At 36.6% G+C, this 23971-nt stretch overlaps 1 long non-coding RNA gene across 1 annotated transcript in view; it reads right to left on the minus strand.

The window, feature by feature from the left end:
- The window catches only part of LOC308615999, a 242742-nt gene extending 219987 nt beyond the window's left edge, over positions 1 to 22755 (minus strand). The window contains exon 1 of the long non-coding RNA XR_014015680.1: positions 22596 to 22755. This is a non-coding gene — a long non-coding RNA (uncharacterized lncRNA). The remainder of the gene's footprint in view (positions 1 to 22595) is intronic.
- Positions 22756 to 23971: the final 1216 nt, after the last annotated feature.

Raw genomic sequence — 23971 nt, forward strand, 5'->3', positions numbered from 1 at the left:
TGCTCTTGCTCTACAGAGGAGGAGATGGAAACAAAAGCAGAGTTGCAAGATCTGCACAGCAAGTAGGTTTGGAGTCACTAATAGACCCCCCTCCTCTTGATCCTGCTACAGTTCATTATCACATTGTTTTCCAACTAAGTCACTGCCACAGTCAAGTCAAAACTGCAACTTGGAAAATTGTTTCTTTAGGACATTTCTTTGTCTTCAGTGAAACAGCCCCAAATCCTCTTATTCCTCCTATGGTTTCTTTCTTTCTTACTTTTTTTTTTTGTTCTCCTTTTTTTTTTTAACATCTTTATTGGAGCATAATTGCTTTACAATTGTGTGTTAGTTGCTGCTGTATAACAAAGTGAATCAGCTATACTATACATATATCCCCATATCTCCTCCCTCTTGTGTCTCCCTCCCTCCCTCCTTATCCCACCCCTGTAGGTGGTCACACAAAGCACCGAGCTGATCTCCCTGTACTATGTGGCTGCTTCCCACTAGCTATCTATTTTACATTTGGTAGTGTATATATGTCCATGCTAGATTGTCACCTTCACCTGCTCCTAAACTCAGACATAAATTTATAGTTCTGATGGGGCAACAATGAGAATTACATCGCAGGGAGCAGTGATCATTAATCTGTTAATCAAGGCTGCCAACATAGACTTACACATCTTAGTAATAAATTATAAAAACACCTAAGAATCAGCGGCTTAACAAAGTTGATGAGAAGCCAAATTGATAAGCTCCACCTCCCACATCAAGGCTAATTTTTCACCAACTATATGTAGGAAGCTATAAAAATATCTCTCAAAGATAACTCCCCATTAACTGTATATTCAGAACAACTTCAGAGAGCTTCTCCCTACTGCTGTATGCTATTTTCCTGCAAAACTCCCACTCACTGTAAATCAGAAAACTCCCACTCACTGTAAATCAGAACTGCCTTCAACTTTGGAAATTAGCTGGCAGCCAAAACTGGAGACTTCTCACACCAAAAGGCAATAAATTCAGGAATTCTCAGAGAAGCAATCAAGAGAATTTTAGAATGGACTCCTCTGGCATGCTTCCGTCACTCCTCTGGGTTCTATGTACATAAAAATGCTTAGTTGTCATAATTATTATCCTGCTATAATTTACTAACAATGATAACATAAGTACCATATTTACTCAGTTCTAACACACACATTTTTTCACATTCCACCTTTCATGTTTCACATTTCACAAATCAGGATGCCTATTGGTCTTCAATATATTAATATAATAACTATTGAATACCGTGCAATGCTGCTTTCTTTTGTCCCAGAAAATCAGTGGTACATATTAAAGTTATGACATCTTAAAATCAAGGAAATGTGATTAAAAACTTGGAAATATAATAGTTAGGATTCCTTCACTGCAATCAACAGAATCAAACTCTGGCTAACTTAATAGAAAACTCAGTAGGAGAATGGATTCCTATAGACTTGCTGGGTAGGATGGAGAACCCAGCTCCAGAATGGAACAACAGACTACTTATTGGGTAGAGGAGTTACTACTCTGTCTCCTGAAGGAGCTGTAGTGGAATCAAATGATTAACTTGTTGGAGTTGTTTTGTTTCTTCTCTCTCTGTCACTTTACTGAGGATTCAGTTCCAGCCCCATCTGTCTGACTTAGGGCCTTTGCCTGCCCTATGGCTGCGCTGTCGTGAGGAGGAAGGATCTGGTGAGAGGAGCCTGCAGTGGCCTCCAGGACACCTATGACTGCCAGCCTGGGAAGGGGGAGACCCTGATTCCCAGCCCCTACAAAACTACACATAATGGGAGAGAGGTGATTCCCGAAAAGGAAATCATGGTGTAGTTAAGAAAGAGGACATTATGCTGCATGGGTAGAGTGCATCCACAAATTGGATATTGAGATCACGTTCTTATCACCTACAGCCTCTGGTTAGATGCTCTTAACAGCCCTGTGGGATAAGAATAAGTATCAACATCCTCATTTTCTACAAGAGGAAATGTAGGCCCAAATAGGCTACATGGCCTAGTTTATTATCTGGTATGTGGCAGAGCAGGACTGGAACCTGAGTACTGACTCACAGTTTATACTAACTAAATTGAAGACTAATACAACTGGGAGAAAAAAAAACAAAGAAAGAAAACTTTCCAATTGTAATCCTTTGCAATGCCTTGGGGGAAAAAATCTTCATCGACAAATTTTATAAGCCTAAGAAATAGCCCTACCCCTATGTGCCTATTTTAAGGTCACAGAGGAAAAGTGTCTGGGAAATAGAACCAAATTCCACTTGCTGTGTGATCTCTGATGGGAAATTTCACTCCTCTGGGCCTCCCCTTCCTCGGCTGTGAAGTGTGCGAATTTTTTCCTTGACTACCTCCCAGATTTATAGAGGAGGCAAGATGTAAGAATAGAGGTGTAAGTCCTTCAAAAAGCACTAAAGCTCTTTTGCTGTAAGCCTGAATCACCATTTGCTGGTCTGCTAAGTACAGAATCACAAATTTGTGGGGCACAATTTAGATCTTCATTAAACTATTTTTTTCCAAAACATAATTTCTTCCGAATTTGACCTACTTTTTCTTTAAGAACTTAGGATAACACATATGAGCTCATTAGCATGAAAAGAAACATTTTCATTCACATCAACCAACTGCCTATGCTAAATGGCAAAATTCAAACCTTTTTTACTGTGCATACGTCTTTGTACACTAAATTCTACTGTGAGTATGATATGGACTTGGTACTCAGCAAATGTCAGGGGTTTGAAGGAATTAACTGATAGTTGATTTCAGGTGAAGTCATTGCCCAGGATCCTTTGAAGGATTCCATCCTTTTCAAAGAATGCTTTGAAACAACTAAAGCAGCAGAGAATATGGATTTTGTAGCCAGGCTAATGTGGGTTCAAATCCGAACACAGCCTAATGCTGGCCATTTAATCTACAGCCAGTTACATAAGTATTCTAATATTCATTTCCTCATATGTAAATTGAGAATTAAAATACACATGTCACAGGATTATTACAAAACTCAGAGATGATGTATGTAAAATATCTGGCACTTACTATACCTAGGATCCAAGCCAACAGTCATCGTCATCATCATCATTATCTCACTACTGTTATTATGTGGATGATATCATTTAATCCTTAAAATATTAAGAGACAATGATTGCTTTCAACAGATGTGGAAACTGAGTCTTAGAGAATTTAAATCAGTTGCTCAGGGTCAAACAATCTGTGGGATTTGAATAAAGGTCTATCAGAGCATACACCCTTAATATTAAACTATCATTATTACTGTTACTATTATTGCATTTTCATTATCTTATCAGATATATCCAAAGACAGTTCAGGGTAAAATCTGGATAGTGCATAATGCAACAGCTATCTTTTCAAATGGCATTCAGTGTTGTGGGAAAGGAAAAGGATACTGGATTAAGAAGAACTAGGTTTTAGTTTAGGTCTACATCTTCCAAGCCATGTGACCTTAAATAAGTCCCCCACTGAGACTTAACTTCCTCATCTGTAAAGTAAGCTTGATAATAACCACCCCGTGGCACAGCTTCAAAAATCAAATACAAAAATGTGTATGCTAACACATATATATGGAATCAAAAAAAATTTTTTTTTAATGGTTATGAAGAACCTGGGGCAAGAAGGGAATGAAGACGCAGACACAGAATGGACTCAAGGACATGGGGAGGGGGAAGGATAAGATGCGCTGAACTGAGAGAGTGGCATGGAATTATATACACTACCAAATGTAAAATAGGTAGCTAGTGGGAAGCAGCCGCCTACTACAGGGAGATCAGCTCTGTGCTTTGTGAGCACCTAGAGGGGTGGAATAGGGAGGGTAAGAGGGAGACACAAGAGGGAGGAGATATGGGGATATATGTATATATATGGCTGATTGACTTTGTTATACAGCAGAAACTAACACACCATTGTAAAGCAATTATACCCCAATAAAGATGTTTAAAAAATGTGTATGACAATATTTTACAGTATGAAATACTATATGAGCATGTTTATGTCAATTGTGTTAGTTTTACCACCATTACCAGAGGCCAAGTCATGACTAGGTCCATGGAAGCTACCTTAATTTGTAATAGAGTGGGAAAACGTTTCTGGCTCCACTAAGGGAAAAACCTACATCAACCTCACCCCAATGTTAATGGCAAAAAAAGCATCCAATCTAAAGTACTGTACCTGCATGTACAGGATGTGATTCCAAGACCTAAAAGAATACTAAAAAATGACAACAATAAACTGCTTAATCAATCTGTCTCCCCAAGATCAGAGAATATAGAAGTAATAATGTGGGATGTAGATGTGATGAGTCTTGTGTAATTTTGTTACTAAAACATTACCTTAAAGTCGACTTTTTCCAGTGTTCTCAGAGCCTCAATATTACCACTAATTGTCTCTTCCCATTAATTATCTGACAAAACTAGAAAAGATAGATTTGACTCTCCCAAGCACAAGATCTAAAATTAGATCGTCCTGTCAGTGAAAACATCACCACCTAGAAATCTAGACAACTAAGAGAGATTTATCAGACCATCATTAGCCAGAATGACAGTCATTTGGCATACTCTACAATTCATTGAACAGTTCTGTGTGAGCACTTGCTCCTTCAGAACCCATACTCTGGAGTAATGAGCAAGCCTGATCTACTTATTTTCCTAAGTAGTACTGATCATAATTGCCAACATTGGCCGATAGAACCCACAAGGGATTAATGTCATAGCTGGTCCCTCAAGATGGGCCTTCTGATCCTAAAGTTATTCTGGGGGTCGGTATGAATATTTATATTCTTTCTAATGAAGTAATTTGGGGTGTACATGCTATAGATTGGAGTCATAAATTAGTGAAGGGCACAATACTCTTGTACTGTCTTATACAATCCATGACAAGATTCTCTGCAAAAGTAGTGATAATTAGTGGAATAACCTGTGTATGCCTCCTGCAGGACATTGGACTGAGATGCACAGAACCACAGTATATATCATCAGGCATTTTAGATGAAATATCTAGTAAGCCAATAAGTCTATAATTTATGGGAACTAAAATAATGTTCTTCTGAAAGTTGAGAAAGACTATGCTCTGGGTCCCTCCACATAGGATCAGATGGACAGATCAGTAGAATAACCAAAGGATAAGATACTTGAGGGCAGAGCTAGGTCCCTGTTGTTCAACATTCCATCCCAAGTCCTTAGTACAGTGCAGGGCATACTGTAGGCATTGTATAAACATTGTTGGATGGATGGATGGATGGATGGATGGATGGATGGATGGACGAATGAATAAATGACATCAATAATTGTAAACTAGCTGGCCAGAATCAGAAGCCAACATTTGGAGTAATCTTCTTGAGAAAGAAACTCTTCCCAAGTTCCTTTATTTAGCATGAGTGTTTTTATATAAAACAATGCAAAAACATTACCAGGGCCCAGAAAACTTTGTAAGCACAATAAAATTTCCACTTGATTTATGAAACTGAAAAATAAAGTATCATGAGCATCTACGTTGATCTGAGTTTCTATTTCAGTCCTTCTCTCCAAATCTCAACTTTAGGCAGCTATGTCTACATTACAAGATCTCATTCTGACATCCAGTTCTTGCTACACGGATCCACTGTATCGACTTTTTTTTGCAAGGCAATACAAATTTTTAAATGAACTTCAAAACCCCAAACTCAATTGACACATATACACTACTACATATAAAATAGATAACTAATAAGGACCTACTGTATAGCACAGGGAACTCTACTCAGTACACTGTAACAGTCTGTATGGGAAAAGAATCTAAAAAAGAGTGGTATATGTATCACTGATTCACTTTCCTGTACACCTGAAACTAACACAACATTGTAAATCAACTACACAAAAAATTAAAAATAAAAAACCTCCAGAGCAGAAGCAAGAAGAACTGCAATCCTGCAGCCTGTGGAACAAAAACCACATTCACAGAAAGACAGACAAGATAAAAAGGCAGAGGGCTATGTACCAGATGAAGGAACAAAACCCAAGAAAAATAAATAAATGAAGTAGAGATAGGCAACCTTCCAGACAAAGAATTCAGAATAATGATAGTGAAGATGATCCAGGACCTCGGAAAAAGAATGGAGGCAAAGAAGGATAAGATGCAAGAAATGTTTATCAAAGACCTAGAATAATTAAAGAACAAACAAACAGAGATGAACAATACAATAACTGAAATGAAAACTACACTAGAAGGAATCAATAGCAGAATAACTGAGGCAGAAGAACGGATAAGTTACCTGGAAGACAGAATGATGGAATTCACTGCTGCAGAACAGAATAAAGAAAAAGAATGAAAAGAAATGAAGACAGCCTAAGAGACCTCTGGGACAACATTAAATGCAACAACCTTCACATTATAGGGGTCCCAGAAGGAGAAGAGAGAGAGAAAGAACCTGAGAAAATATTTGAAGAGATTATAGTCGAAAACCTCCCTAACATGGGAAAGGAAATAGCCACCCAAGTCCAGGAAGCACAGAGAGTCCCATACAGGATAAACCCAAGGAGAAACACGCTGAGACACATAATAATCAAACTGGTAAAAATTAAAGACAAAGAAAAATTATTGAAAACAGTAAGGGAAAAATGACAAATAACATACAAGGGAACTCCCATAAGGTTAACGGCTGATTTCTAAGCAGAAACTCTACAAGCCAGAAGGGAGTGGCCTAATATACTTAAAGTGATGAAAGGCAAGAACCTACAACCAAGATTACTCTACCTGGCAAAGATCTAATTCAGATTCGATGGAGAAATTAAAAGCTTTACAGACAATCAAAAGCAAAGAGAACTCAGCACCACCAAACAAGCTCTACAACAAATGCTAAAGGAACTTCTCTAAGTGAGAAACACAAGAGAAGAAAAGGACATACAAACACAAACACAAAACAATTAAGAAAATGGTCATAGGAACATACAAATCGATACTTACCTTAAACGTGAATGGATTAAATGCTCCAACCAAAAGACACAGGCTTGCTGAATGGATACAAAAACAAGACCCATATATATGCTGTCTACAAGAGACCCACTTCAGACCTAGGGACACATACAGACTGAAAGTGAGGGGATGGAAAATGATCTTCCATGCAAATGGAAATCAAAAGAAAGCTGGAGTAGCAATACTCATATCAGACAAAATAGACTTTAAACTAAGAATGTTATAAGAGACAAGGAAGGACACTACATAATGATCAAGGGGTCAATCCAAGAAGAAGATATAACAATTATAAATATATATGAACCCAACATAGGAGCACCTCAATACATAAGGCAACTGCTAACAGCTATAAAAGAGGAAATCGACAGTAACACAATAATAGTGGGGGACTTTAACACTTCACTTACACCAATGGACAGATCATCCAAAATGAAAAAAACATAAGGAATCAGAAGCTTTAAATAACACAATTGATATTTACAGGACATTCCATCCAAAAACAGCAGATTACACTTTCTTCTCAAGTGCGCACAGAACATTCTCCAGGATAGGTCACATCTTGGGTCCCAAATCAAGCCTCAGTAAATTTAAGAAAATTGAAATCATATCAGGCATCTTTTCTGACCACAACACTATCAGATTAGAAATCAATTACAGGGAAAGAACCTACAAAACACAAACACACGGAGGCTAAACACTACATTACTAAATAACCAAGAGATCACTGAAGAAATCAATGAGGAAATCAAAAAATACCTAGAGACAAATTACAATGAAAACACGAAGATCCCAACCCTATGGGATGCAGCAAAAGCAGTTCTAAGAGGCAAGTTTATAGCTATACAAGCCTACCTCAAGAAAGAAGAAAAATCTCAAATAAACAATCTAACATTACACCTAAAGGAACTAGAGAAAAAAGAACAAACAAAACCCAGAAGTTAGCAGGAGGAAAGAAATCATAAAGAACAGATCAGAAATAAATGAAATATAAACAAAGACAACAATAGCAAAGATCAATAAAAATGAAAGCCGGTGCTTTGAGAAGACAAACAAAATTGATACACCATTAGCCAGGCTCATCAAGTAAAAGAGGGAGAGGTCTCAAATAAATAAAATTAGAAATGAAAAAGGAGAAGTTACAAAAGACACCACAGAAATACAAAACATCCTAAGATACTGTTACATGCAACTCTATGCCAATAAAATGGACAACTTGGAAGAAACGGACAAATTCTTAGAAAGCTATAACCTTCCAAGACTGAACCAGGAAGAAATAGAAAATATGAACAGACCAATCACAAGTAATGAAATTGAAACTGTGATTAAAAATCTTCCAACAAACCAAAGTCCAGGACCAGATGGCTTCACAGGTGAATTCTATCAAACATTTAGAGAAGAGCTAACACCCATCCTTCTCAAATTCTTCTAAAAAATTGTGTTGGAAAGAACACTCTGAAACTCATTCTATAAGGCCACCATCACCCTGATACCAAAACCAGACAAAGACACTACAAAAAAAGAAAATTAAAGACCAATATCACTGCTGAATATAAATGATAAAATCTTCAAGAAAATACTAGCAAACAGAATCCTACAACACATTAAAAGGATCATACACCATGATCAAGTGGGATTTGTTCCAGGGATGCAAGGATTCTTCAATATATGCAAATCAATCAATGTGATACTCCATATTAACAAATTGAAGAATAAAAACCATATGATCATCTCAATAGGTACAGAAAAAACTTTTGACAAAATTCAGCACCCACTTATGATAAAAACTCTCCAGAAATTGGGCATAGAGGGAACCTACCTCAATATAATAAAGGCCATATACGACAAACCCACAGCAAAAATCATTCTCAATGGTGAAAAACTGAAAGCATTTCCTCTAAGATCAGGAACAAGACAAGGATGTCCACTATCACCACTATTATTCAACATACTTTTGGAATTCCTAGCCACAGCAATCAGAGAGGAAAAAGAAATAAAAGGAATACAAATTGGAAAAGAAGTAAAACTGTCACTCCTTGCAGATGACATGGTATTATACATAGGGAATCCTAAAGATGCCACCATAAAACTACCAGAGCTAATCAATGAATTTGACAAAATTGCAGGATACAAAATCAATGCACAGAAATCTTTTGCATTCCTATATACTAATGATGAAAAATCTGAAAGAGAAATTAAGGAACCACTCCCACTTACCACTGCAACAAAAAGCATAAAATACCTAGGAATAAACCTACCTAGGAAAACAAAAGACCTATATGCAGAAAACTATAAGACATTGATGAAAGTAATTAAAGATGATACCAACAGATGGAGAGATATACCATGTTCTTGGATTAGAAGAATCAATACTGTGAAAATGACTCTACTACCCAAAGCAAACTACAGATTCAATGCAATTCCTATCAAATTACCAATGGCATTTTTTTACGGAACTAGAACCAAAAATCTTAAAATTTACATGGAGATGCAAAAGACTCCGATAGCCAAAGCAGTCTTGAGAGAAAAAAACAGAGCTGGAGGAATCAGACTCCCCGACTTCAGACTATACCACAAAGCTACAGTAATCAAGATAATATGTTACTGGCACAAAAACAGAAATATAGATCAATGGAACAAGATAGAAAGACCAGAGATAAACCCACACACCTATGCTCAACTAATCTATGAAAAAGGAGGCAAACATATACAATGGAGAAAAGACAGTCTTTTCAATAAGTGGTGTTGGGAAAACTGGACAGCTACATGTAAAAGCATGAAATTAGAACACTCCCTAACACCATACACAAAAATAAACTCAAAATGGATTAAAGACTTAAATGGAAGGCCAGACACTATAAAACTCTTAGAGGAAAATCTAGGAAGAACACTCTTTGACATAAATCACAGCAAGATATTTTTTGATCCACCTCCTAGAGTAATGGAAATAAAAACAAAAATAAACAAATGGGACCTAATGAAACTTAAAAGCTTTTGCACAGCAAAGGAAACCATAAACAAGACAAAAAGACTACCCTCAGAACGGTAGAAAATATTTGCAAACGAATCTATGGACAAAGGATTAATCTCCAAAATATATAAATAGCTTATGCAGCTCAATATTAAAAAAACAAACAACCTAATCCAAAAATGGGCAGAAGACCTAAATGGACATTTCTCCAAAGAAGACATACAGATGGCCAAGAAGCACATGAAAAGCTGCTCAACATAATTAATTATTAGAGAAACGCAAATCAAAACTACAATGAAGTATCACCTCACACCAGTTTGAGTGGGCATCATCAGAAAATCTACAAACAACAAATGCTGGGGAGGGTGTGGAGAAAAGGGTACGCTGTTGCACTTTTGGTGGGAAGGTAAATTGATACAGCCACTATGGAAGACAGTATGGAGGTTCCTTAAAAAACTAAAAATAAAATTACCTTTTGATTCAGCAATCCCACTACTGGGCATATACCCAGAGAAAATCATAATTCAAAAAGACACGTGCACCCCAATGTTCATTGCAGCACTATTTACAATAGCCAGGTCATGGAAGCAACATAAATGCCCATTGACAGATGAATGGATAAAGAAGATGTGGTACACATATACAACGGAGTATTACTCAGCCATAAAAAGGAATGAAATTGGGTCATTTGTTGAGACATGGATGGATCTAGAGACTCTCATACAGAGTGAAGTAAGTCAGAAAGAGAAAAACAAATATCGTATATTAATGCATATATGTAGAACCTAGAAAAATGGTAGAGATGAACTGATTTGCAGGGCAGAAATTGAGAAACAGATGTAGAGAACAAACATACGGACATCAAGGGGGGAAAGCAGCAGGGGTTTGGGGGTGGTGTTGTGATGAATTGGGCTACTGGTATTGACATGTATACACTGATGTATATGAAACTGATGACTAATAAGAACCTGCTGTATAAAAAAACTTAATTTAATTAAAAATTTAAAAACCCTCCAAACTAAAATTAATATAAAAAAAGCCATGACCAAGATGTTTTAGGAGTTTAGATGAAATATATAAGAACAGAATTTAGGAGCAAGCTATTTTATTTGTTTGAGAAAAGTAATAGTAGACCAATTTTTCCAGCTTAAGTTAATATCAGTCAGCAGATTCCTCATTAGACAGAGTTTGGACTCTATAATTAAATTTAATAAACAGATATTATGATCTATAGAGTCTACCTATGATTAATTAATACTGTTCTGCTCATACATTAATATGTGAATAATATTTAGCAGGTCTTTCATCTGTGTGAAATGTTTATGATTATTAAAATAATTATTTGCTATCAGGTATAGACTAGAGCAGATAAATAATATTTAAATGTTGATGATCTACGTCTCAAAGTCAATCCATGCCTTCACTATATCCTGGAATGCTTATAGAATTTTTCCTAAGTAACCAGGTAATTCCAAAACATTTGTGTACATGTGATTCTCCAAGAGAGCTGGTTAAGATGCAAATTCTAGGACACTACCCAAAGACTCCAGTTTAGAATCTCTGAGCAAAAGGAGCTCCCGAATTTTCATTTTAAATAATAATCCCAACTGATTCTGTTGCAGTAGGGAAAGGTCTAGATGTGGATTTATTCTTAAACTGCCCATTTATTCTAATCATAATTTTGGGAGACAATAAATTCTAAAATGTTCCAAAATTATAGTCAGAAAATTATGGAGATAATTAATATGGGACATGTGTAAAGGGGGTAGAAAAAGAGGAGTTTGAGAGAATTAATTGTTCCTTCTCAAAGAACATGAGTCTTAACATAATTTTTAAAAGAACAAAACACTTCAAACAGAGAGATCTTGCCTCTATTTTTATTTCCAAAATCTTAGTTTTATTTGGGATTGGGCGAGAGTATTCTGCCCACTGAAAGATCACAAAGAAGTGAGAGAGAAAATCAAGTAAATAATTGGTATAATATATAAAACAAAACACAGTGTCTGAAAAAGAGTATATTTGCAAGGAATATTTGTTGAATAAAATGAACAAATGTCTTAATTAATGAATAATTATAGTAGTTCATAGGAAGAAATATATTTTTACAAATGTCAGAATTGTCTATTTGATAAAGTTTTCCTGTAACATAATTCTGGGGTCCATTCTATAAAATGATGTTAAGATTGATAATAGTGTTAATCTAATAGTCTTATCAACTAAGGTTGATAATAGTTGTTAGCCAGTAATCTTTTCATTGCAAGCGGCAGAAACTCTAGTTCAAATAGAGATTTTTAAAGTGGGAAGACCAAGAGTGGATTTTTTGACTTCAGGTACAGCTGGATCTGGAGCACAAAGTTTTGTTGTTGGTTTTTTTTCCGAAATTCTAGTTTTCCCATCTCTCTACTCTGCATTTCTCTGTGCTTGCTTTATTCTTATCCAAGCTGTCTCCTCATGATGACAAGAAAGCTGCCATTATCTCCAATTCCACATCCCATGCTACCAATAATTTTACCAGTAAAAAGAAAAGAGAGTACTTTTATGCCAATAGCTTGAGCAAAATTTCCCCCAGATGAGCTCTTATTGGGACCTAGTAAGATGACTTAGGCCACACAACTGTCACTGAACCAATCACTGTGGCCAAGGACACAGCCTTAAACCTGAAACATACCTACCCCTTGACTTGGAGCATGGCTAGCCACACCCAAACAACATGGACTGAGAATGGAGGAGTAATAGCTCTCAAAGAAAAAATAAGGTGCTATTATCAGCATGTGAAATTTACTTTGTAAAAATCTACAATAGATACCGTGAAACTGAAGTCCTTCTGAACGAACCAAGAGAAATGAGCTTTCAAGAAAAATTCATGTGAGAGTAAGTGTATTCATTATGGCATTCCTGGGTCAGAGGCAGGTATAAATACCTTTGTAGTTAAGAAGAAGGAGGAAGAGGAAGAGGGGGAAGAGGAGGAGAATGAGGAGGTGAAGGAGGAGGAAAAGGAGGGGGGAAGAGGAGGGGAGGAGATAACAACTATGACAACAATGGTGCTAAAATAATTTTGAGATGTTAAGGTAAGAACATTCAGTTTGGGACACTTCTTTGCCATCCTACACTGAAATAGGATAGAGGTTCATAAACTTTTAGGGTTAGAAGGTCCTTAAATACCACCTCATCTAAGTCACTAGGTTGCAAAGAAAGAAATAAAACATCTCAGGATTTGGCTCCTTCTACATGTCTATTTCCATCTCTCAACATTTAATCCATTATTTTACTGTCTATCCCTGTATTGTCCAATGTGGTAGCCATTTGGCCACTGAGCACTTGAAATGTGGCTAGGTCAAAGTGAGCTGTGATCTAAGTATAAAATACACAGAGAACTTCAAAGACAGCATGAAAAAATGAAGTAAAATGTTTCATTAATATTTTTATATTGATTAGTCACTGAAATGATATCCAGGATATATTGGGCTAAATGAAATATATTATTGAAATTAATATGATCAATTTTTTTTACTTTTTTTAACATGACTACTGCAAAATTTTAAATTATAGGTCATGTTTACTTATATAACTCATATTTGTGGTTCATGATAGGTTTTTGTGAGGCACCACTTTTCTATCCACACTTTTAGTGGCTACCACACATGTTGGATGGCAGGGATATTGAATAATATCCTCCAAACTGAAGGAACTATTAGACTGAAACATGAAACAGGCAACTCCATAAAATGCGATTATAAAGCTTATTGTGTGTACTTACTTACGGGCAGGATTGAGCAGACAGCAATCCAGAAGCATTTGCAGCTACATTCTGCACCCCTTAAAAGGGGTACAGGGGGATTTAACAGGGCCAAACCTAAGAATAGAATCTGACTACCAAGTGAGAAGCACTTTCGCACCGATGGAAACCAGAGTTTTTTTCCTCCCGCCCCCTCCCAGGTGTCTCATGAACACTAACCATGTGTCAGCATAAGACATTCTTCCAGTGTTCAGTAAGTCAGACAGAGAAAGACAAATATCATATGATATTGCTTATATGTGGAATTTTAAAAAATGGTACAAATAAACTTATCTCCAAAACAGAAATAGTCACAGATGTAGAAAACGAATTTATGGTTGCCCAGGGGAAAAGGGGAAGTGGGGGGAGGGATAAATTGGGAGATTGGGATTGACAATATACACACTGTTATATATAAAATAGATAACTAATAAGAACCTGCTGTATAGCACAGGGAACTCTACTCAGCACTCTGTAATGACCTATATGAGAAAAGAATCTAAAAAAGAGTGGATATGTGTATATGTATAATTGATTCACTTTGCTGTACAGCAGAAACTACCACAACATTGTAAATCAACGATACTCCAATAAAAATAAAATAAAATAAATTTATCAGATGAAGGCAAGCGTAAAAGTCAATAAGGAGCTTACCTGGCTTGGGCACATTCCTTGTTTGTAGACTAAGGTTCAGTCACGTAGAAGGGAGAGAGAGTAGGACTTTGGGACCAAGATGGAGCTGACAAAATGGAGTCAGTGTGATTCAGCTATACAAACATGCCCTCTTCTTTCTAATTTCCTGGCCAATGCACATATTCTTACCACTGCCTGGAACAATCCTACCTTCTTTGCATCCTCAGGGTCCAGCATAAGTCATCCCATCAGGGACAGTGCTCTTGACCTATCTGTCCCCTTGTATATGTTCTCACAGCTCCTTTCCACCACATTCCTCACACTGTGTTGTTACCACTTGCTTGTTTATCTTCTAAGTCCCCTGATTTCAGGCACCATGTTTTTCTTATTCACTACTGTATCCTAAACACATAGTAAGTGTTCATTAAGCATTTACTGGACTGATGTAGAAAAATTAAGGTTAAGTTACTCTCTCATAGTTCCCCAGAAACTCAAGTATCCTCTTGCCTACCAGAATACAAAGTATACCCTGTATTCAAATTTCTGGTCTTTAAATTTTCTAGACCATATTATCTTTTCCTTCATTTCTAAATAGTAAGAATGGTTCATTTGCATTTTTTACCTCATAGGTGACTTAATGGAGGGATTTTGTCCCCAGAGAATTGAAAGAGGATCCTCCAGTGAAAGCACAGTAATACTTTGCATAGTTAACAGAGATGTGCAATCAAAAATCTTATGATCTAAGCATCAAGACAAACAGCTATCATAACATTTAAAACACACACTATATTGACTTTCTAGCTTTTTAATTATAAAATCAATGGAGTGTTAATCATTTAAGCATTAGCTTGCTCACTGGGAATTCTCAAACTCTTCTTTCAGAGGCATACATTTATAAGTTGCTCAATTTACCCAATATGTCAGAACAATTTCCATTAGAAAATATGAATATTTAATGAAAAGAAAACTGGTACAAGCCACTTCTCTTAAGTATCTAATGAGTTACTGGAAGAAATGAAATATATGAGTGAGTTATCTCATTTCCTATTTCCATCATGTAACTGTCTTCTGCAGCTGCCTTTGAACGTTGTTCTACGTTTTGTTTTGGAGCTGTGTTTTTGTTGTGATGTGCCTAGTTGGTTGTGAGGTTTTGCTTATTTATTGGGCAATAAAGGGATATTGGTGATATACAGCGTGTCTCCCTAGACATGAACCACTGCAAAAAAAAGCTGTGCTGTTTCTTCCCACCAGATATCACTGTAAGTGAGACAATTAGGTGTGTGTGTGTGTGTGTGTGTGTGTGTAATGTAAGAGATTAATTTAAATATGGTCATATGCCTTGCATATTGCAGCTGGAAAAGTGCCCTCACACATTTTTATCTTACTGACCCTCAGTGGAGGTTATCATTATTCCCAGTTTACACATGAACCCACAGAGGACTGGAGAGGTGATATGCTTGCCCAAGTGCCACAGCCAAGATTCAACCTATGACTTTAAATTTCGTCTTCTTCCTCTACCCCAAACCTCCTTGGTATCTGGTATACCTTTTAAAACATTTGCTTTCACAAAATCTCTAATTTCAACTTGATTTTATTATTTGCCTCTTTCTTGTTCAACTCAAGAGTACTTGGCACATAGTAAGTATGCATTAAATGTTACCTATATTATTATTCTTTCTTTTAAAGTGAGGTTACTGAATAGAAATGGCATTTTTTTTTTAAAGTTGGATTCTATTTCACTGTATTGCTAATTGTTCTCCTTTTAAGGCATGTAAGTAGACTTCTTATTCCTTGGCTCCATGTTTACATCATCTGCCTCTCTATGACTCCATGTTCCTCTAAGGCATAGGAAAAATTCTTTGAGTGATGTCAATACCAGAGGTCTCAAATACTTGTCATAATTTAAAGCCCTAATTGTCTCTCTACAGCTTCTATAATGGTGCCACTTAGTATGGAATCTTCTTTCTGGGCCAAAGGGAGGGTAAATTTCATGCTCTCTAATTTCAAGTAGGGTTGATATATTTTTTCTGTTTTCACTAGCTTTTTTGAACCCTTCTAATTTCCTTCACTTTTAATTTTCAACTCCTCTCTTTCCATTAGAGTGCTTAAAACCCACTTCCACAACCCTGTGAAAATTTCCTTGAACCCCACCAAATCCTTGATAGTGTCCTCAGAATTGGAAAAGAGAGGCCCTGAAACAAATATTTTCAATCTATAGAAAAGACCACTTGATTTTTTTTTCATTTTGCTTTTGTTCATGTAGATAAAATGAACCCTAATAATGGTACTTTAATCAGAGAATTTGATCTTCTGGCCCAGGTTAGATGCACGTAAACCCTACAGTCAGTTTGGTTTAATGTAAAAGGAACGTGTTTCTCTGAGTGGAAGGAAAAGGGGGAAATCGCAGACAGAGGGGAGATAAAGAGATAGTGGTACATGGTATTAAGGGACTGGAAAGCTTATGTTTAGTTTTGGAAACTTCATTTCTTCAATGAATGATAGAGCCTAATACCTGCAAAATACTACCTAGAAAACTTTTCACTTTCTTAAATTGTACCACGTAGTGTTCGAGAAATTAAACTCTGTATTGGTTAGTTTGTTATAGCTAGTAACAACCAGTTATAACTAGCTAGTTTGTTATGGCTAGTATTAGTTTGTTACAGCTGGCTTGCTATAGTACTATTGGTGTGTTACAACTAAACCAGAGTAGTTAGTTTGTTATTACTGTAAGAACTCCAAAACTTCATTGCCTATTCACAAGAAAATTTATTCCTAGCTCACTAAAACTGAAAATCAGTGTTCCTAATCTGTAGGAAGTTCTCTACCAAGTGGAGAATCAGAGATCTGGGCTCCTTCCTCCTGAGCAATACTACTCACCATTTATGGGCTAGAAAATAATCACACTGTCACACTTGAAGCAAGAGGGGCTGGGAAATGTAGTCCAGGAAAAACAAACAAACAAAAAAGAAAAACAACTTTGGTGAATAGTTGGGAAATCTCTGCTACCAGCTTTGAATTGAATCCTGATTTGAATCCTGGCCCCATAACTGACTAACTTTGTGGTCAGGGACAAGTAACCTGAATGAGAAATATAATATCTCTCTATGCTTGACTGTGAGGATAAGTGATGTAAAAATCTTAAAAAACTTCCCAACATTTCTTAAATTCCAGATAACATCCCAGGTTTTTTCCACATTATTTTATATAATTTTCAGAATCCACCTATAAAGTAGCAACTATTATTATCATCTCTGTTTTATAGACTGAAGTAATAGTAGATGAAGTAAAAATATAACCAACAACTGCTCATGTCCCCCTGTATCCACATTCTTACAATGTGATTTTCCAGTAACTCACATCAAAAGATGGAATCCCTACCACACGAATCTGATCTGATCTTGTGAATTGCTTATGCCAACAGAATGTGGCAAAAGTGACACTACCAACTTGGAGCCTAGATTACTAGCTTTTTAGGACCCCCACAACCACCATGTGGACAAGTCCAGGCTTACTTAGTAGAGGGTGAAAAAACATGTGCCAAAGATCTTTCTTGGGTGAAGCACAACTAGAATGATCCATCCTCCCAGCTGACTCACCAGCTCACAGACATATGAGCTAGCCAAAATGAAAACAACCTACCCTTGCCCAGACCAGAAGAACCACCCTATCAAACCACAGACTCATGAGTTTAATAAATTCTATTTTAATCTACTTTGGTGTGGTTTGTTACACAGCATTATTTGTGGTAACAAGTAGCTGAGACAGAAGTTCCAAGATGTCTCATTACCAGCTTTAGGTCACATATCCAGTAAGCAATAGAGCAGGAGTGAAACCATAATCTGTGGAATCTAAAACTTACATCTTCAGAAAGAACACAAATGGACTTCCCTGGTGGTGTAGTGGTTAAGAATCTGCCTGTCAATGGAGGCAACTCAGGATCAAACCCTGGTCCAGGAAGATCCCACATGCCACAGAGCAGTTAAGCCTGTGTGCCACAACTACTGAGTCTGCTCTCTAGAGCCCATGAGCCACAACTACTGAGCCCACGTGCCACAACTACTGAGGTCCACGTGCCTAGAGACCGTGCTTTGCAACTAGAGAGGCCACCATAATGAGAAGCCAGAGCATCACAACAAAGAGTAGCCTCCACTCACTGCAATGAGAGAAAGCCCGCATGCAGCAATGAAGACCCAACACAGCCAAAAATTAATTAATTAATTATTTTTAAAAAGACAAATAACAAATGTTGGCGAAGATGTGGAAAAAAGAGAACCCTCCTACCTGCACCCCAATGTTCACAGCAGCATGGTTTACATTTGTTAAGATATGGAAGCAACCTAAGTGTCCATCAATAGATGGGTGAACAAAGAAGGTGTGGTATAGCCAACATCATTCTCAATGGAGAAAAACTGAAACCATTTCCACTAAGATCAGGAACAAGACAAGGTTGCCCACTCTCACCACTATTATTCAACATAGTTTTAGCCACAGCAATCAGAGAAGAAAAAGAAATAAAAGGAATCCAAATCAGAAAGGAGTAAGTAAAACTGTCACTGTTTCCAGATGACACCGTAGTATACATAGAGAATCCTAAAGATGCTACCAGAAAACTACTAGAGCTAATCAATGAATTTGGTAAAGTAGCAGGATACAAAATTAATGCACAGAAATCTTTTGCATTCCTACACATTAATGATGAAAAATCTGAAAGAGATATCAAGGAAACACTCCCATTTACCCCTGCAACACAAAGAATAAAATACCTAGGAATAAACCTACCTAAGGAAACAAGAGACGTGTATGCAGAAAACTATAAGACACTGATGAAAGAAATTAAAGATGATACAAACAGATGGAGAGATATACCATGTTCTTGGACTGGAAGAATCAACATTGTGAAAATGACTATATTAACCAAAGCAATCTACAGATTCAATGCAATCCCTAGCAAATTACCAATGGCATTTTTCACAGAACTAGAAGGAAAATTTTGCAATCTGTATAGAAACACAAAAGACCCCGAATAGCCAAAGCAATCTTCAGAAAGATAAACGAAGCTGGAGGAATCAGGCTCCTGGACTTCAGACTATACTATAAAGCTACATTAATCAAGACAGTATGGTACTGGCACAAAAACAGAAATATACATCAATGGAAAAGAATAGAAACTCCAGAGATAAACCCATGCACCTATGGTCACCTTATTTTTAATAAAGGAGGCAAGAATATACAATGGAGAAAAGCCTCTTCAATAAGTGGTGCTGGGAAAACTGGACAGCTACATGTAAAACAATGAAATTAGAACACTCCCTAATACCATACACAAAAATAAACTGAAAAGGGATTAAAGATCTAAATGTAAGGCCAGACAGTCTCAAACTCTTAGAGGAAAATATGGGCAGAACACCCTATGACATAAATCACAGCAAGATCCTTTTTGACCCAACTCCTAGAGAAAAAGAAACAAAAACAAAAACAAATGAGACCTGATGAAACTGAAAAGCTTTTCACAGCAAAGGAAACCATAAAAAGATGAAAAGCCAATCCTCAGAATGAAAGAAAATACTTGCAAGTGAAGCAACTGACAAAGGATTAATCTCTAAAATTTAGAAGCAGCTCATGAAGCTCAATATCAAAAAAACAAACAACCCAACCCAAAATTGGGCAGAAGACCTAAAGAGACATTTCTCCAAAGATATACAGATTGTCAACAAACACATAAAAGAATGCTCAGTGTCACTAATCTTTAGAGAAATGCAAATCAAAACTACAATGAGGTATCACCTCACACCAGTTAGAATGACCATCACCAAAAAATCTACAAACAATAAATGCTGGAGAAGGTGTGGAGAAAAGGGAACACTCTTGCACTGTTGGTGAGAATGTAAATTGATACAGCCACTATGGAGAACAGTATGGACGTTCCTTACAAAACTAAAAATAGAACTACCATATTACCCAGCAATCCCAATACTGGGCATACACCCTGAGAAAACCATAATTCAAAAATAGTCATGTACCACAATGTTCATTGCAGCTCTATTTACAATAGCCAGGACATGGAATCAACCTAAGGGTCCATCGACAGATGAATGGATAAAGAAGATGTGGCACATATATACAATGGAATATTACTCAGCCATTAAAAGAAATGAAATTGAGTTATTTGTAGTGAGGTGGATGGACCTAGAGTCTGTCATACAGAGTGAAGTAAGTCAGAAAGAGAAAAACAAATACCGTATGCTAACACATATATATGGAATCTAAAAAAGAAAAAAAGAAAATGGTTCTGAAGAACCTAGGGGCAGGACAGGAATAAAGACGCAGATGTAGAGAATGGACTTGAGGACACGGGGAGGGGGAAAGGTAAGCTGGGACGAAGTGAGAGGGTGGCATGGACTTATATATACTACCAAATGTAAAATAGACAGCTAGTGGGAAGCAGCTGCATAGCACAGGGAGATCAGCTCAGTGCTTTGTTACCGCCTATAGGGGTGGGATAGGGAGGGTGGGAGGGAGGGAGACGCAAGAGGGAAGAGATATGGGAACTTATGTATATGTATAGCTGATTCATTTTGTTATAAAGCAGAAATTAACACACCATTGTAAAGCAATTATACTCCAATAAAGATGTTTATAAAAAAAAAAGGCAGTGTGGTATATATACACGATGGAATACTACTCGGCCATAAAAGATAATGAAAAAATGCCATCTGCAGCAACATGGATGGACTTGGAGGGCATTATGCTAAGTGAAATAAATGAGACAGAGAAAGACAAATACTGTATGATAGCACATGTGGAACATAAAACTACAACAAACTAGTGAATATAAAAACAATAACAAAAAAAAGCAGACTCACAGATATAGAGAGCAATCTAGTGGTTACCAGTGTGGAGAGGGAAGGGAGGAGGAGCCATCAGAGGTAGGGGATTAAGAAGTACACACTATTATGTATGAAATAAGCTACAAGGATGCATTGTACAACAGAGGGAATAAGGCCAATATTTTATAATAACTATAAAAGGAGTATAATCTTTAAAAATTTTGAATCACTATATTGCACACCTGTAACTTACATAATATTTTACATGAACTATACTTTAATTTAAAAAAGTAAATGCATTTATCCAGAATAAATAAATAAATAAAACCTATGTCTTCAGCTACAATATGCTAAGATAATTTCTCATCAAATTGTCTGATGTGCTCAACTAATAAAAGCCATTAATACTCTGCTCTTTATTAAACTCTAAAATCCAAGGCATACTAGTGTTTGCCTTGTCGATGTTAGGTGCTCACAACTCTTTCTCCAATACTAGCACTCTGCCTCACATGTAATGTCTTCAGTAAATACTTTTTTAATGAATTACTAAAAATTTGCTACTCAGATAAATCAGCAATAAGCCCACCCTCAAGGAGCTGAGTCTAAAAGAGAAGATTAAACACAGACATAATAATGGCAATATAAGATGAAAAGGGTTATGTGTGACAGGCAGAGAGTCAATAGACCATTCTAGGAATTCAGAGGTGGAGAAATTTCTTGCTGCAAGGGAGGTAGTAAACTATTTCACTGAGATGATGATGTTTGCTTTTATCTTCAGTGAATGGATTTTAAACATACAAAGATTATCAGCATGCATTCCAGCCATGGGGACATCAAGAACAACCCACGGTAGTAAGAAACAATAACATGAACACAAGGAAACAGTGAATGGTTTCTACTGGGTGAAAAATAAATTAAGTCTACTTCATGAGTCAAAGACTTCATGCAATCAAATCCCTTCCCCCTGACTCAAAGGCTTTGACGATTGGCTGCATCTGGTTCTAACTCCTATCACTTAATTCACCTCTTTTTATTCATTCAGTGATTTTTACTTTTATCCATTTATTCATTTTTAAAGGCATTATTTATCTAAGAACACAGCTAGGCACCATTTCCAAAGATTAGAAAGGAAAATGAATTTCACCCACGTCTTTCATAATAAAGTAGAAGACTTTGAAAGGCAACAACTACTTGTACTCATCTCTTTCACTTCTCAAAGCACCTGCCACAAAATGATGCTCAAATGCAAGCTGAACACACAAATACACACAAAAAAATAGCTGGTTTTAAATTAATTTAAAAGTTGATTAAGAGAAAAATGGCCCTTTTTTCCAACAAGGTGCTCACTTAGTGTTCACTACTGGTTACTTCTACAAAGCTCAATTGTATTTATTAAATAAGTCTACACATTAATGGGAATCACTTACTGTCCTGGGGCATCAGGCTTGGCAAGTTGTCTAAGATATGATCGTTGCCTTGAAGGAGCAGAGAGACGTAAAAGCCAGGGACTAGTCCAGGCTCTGAGGATCCAATGGTGAATGAGACAGAGAAAGTCCTTATTCTCAGAGAGTTTCCAGACCAGAAAGGGGATACCTACAACAAAGAAAAATACTATTACAAAACTTTAAGATAATTCCAAAAAGTGATATATGCTACAAGATAATAAAGCAATGTAATATAACAGAAAGCTATTGCATCTAACTTCTTTAAACAGGGGCTCAGGAAAGACTTTCTGAAGAACTGCCATTTAAGCTGACAATCTGAGAACAGAGTGTTCTAGGCAGTGTGAGTGGCAATTCAAAGGCCTTATGTTTACCTCACACCAGTCAGAATGGCCATCATTAAAAAGTCTGCAAATAACAAATGCTGGAGAGGGTATGAAGAAAAGGGAACCCTCCTACACTGTTGGAGGAAATGTAAATTGGTACAACCACTACGGAGAACAGTATGGAGGTTTCTTCAAAAATTAATAATAGAGTTATCATATGATTCAGTAATCCCACTCCTGGGCGTATATCTGGAGAAAACTGTAATTCAAAAAGATACATGTAACCCAATGTTCATAGCAGCACTTTTCACAATAGCCAAGACATGGAAGCAACTTAAGTGTTCATTGACAGATCAATGGATAAATAAGATGTGGTATATGTATACAATGAAATACTACTAAGCCACAAAAAATAATGAAATAATGTCATCTGCAGCAACATGGGTGGACCTAGAGATTATCACACTAAGTGAAGTAAGTCAGGAGGAGAAAGACAAATATCATATGATAACACTTATATATGGAATCTAAAATATGACACAAATGAACATATCTATGAAACAGAAACAGACTCAAAGACTTAGAAAATAAACTTATGGTTACCAAAGGGTGGGGAGAGTGGAGGGATAAATTAGGAGTTGGCATTAAGAGATACAAAAACAACAAGGTCCTACTGTATAACACAAGGAATTATATTCAATATCTTATAATAAACTATAATGGAAAAGAATCTGAAAAAAATACATAAATAAAAATCAATTTGCTGTACACCAGAAACTGACAGAACATTGTAAATCAAGTAAAATTCAATAAAAACAAAACAAAACATAGGCTTAAAGTCTAGAATAAACTAGCTTATACATCACATATATCACTATTTAAAGTGAGGTAAGTAACTTAAGACGACTTAGAAAGAGATACTGGCACACTAAAGAGTCAGTGTTTAAAGTTCAAAGCTAGGGGGAAAACCCCCCCCACAAAACCCCAAAAAGCTAGGCACAGACTCCACTCAGACAATCTCACTCACAACACTTT

This window comes from Mesoplodon bidens (assembly GCF_964165515.1).
Source record: "Mesoplodon bidens genome assembly, chromosome: 4".
NCBI lineage: Eukaryota > Metazoa > Chordata > Mammalia > Artiodactyla > Ziphiidae > Mesoplodon > Mesoplodon bidens.